We start from the raw sequence: 259 nt of genomic DNA, 5'->3' as shown, positions 1-259 counted from the left end.
TACCCCCAGACCCTGGCCCCCACGCGGCAAGCGCCGCACGGGGAGCGGCTAAGGCTGCCAGCGCCTCCCCCACCCGTGCCCTTCTTCGTCCTCCAAATAGGCGCGTAGGCCCAGCGCTGGCTCCTCTCTGGCCCGGCCGAGCCCCGCGGGCTCTAGCTCTTCCTTCGTCCGCCTCCTCGACAGGCACAGGCCCGAGCGAGCAGAGGTAGAGCGGACACCGGCACCTCTGCCGCCCACAGGCCTCACCCCCGCCGCCGCC

Source organism: Merops nubicus, unplaced genomic scaffold, assembly GCF_000691845.1.
Source record: "Merops nubicus isolate BGI_N331 unplaced genomic scaffold, ASM69184v1 scaffold46753, whole genome shotgun sequence".
NCBI lineage: Eukaryota > Metazoa > Chordata > Aves > Coraciiformes > Meropidae > Merops > Merops nubicus.
This window is presented reverse-complemented; position numbering follows the sequence as displayed.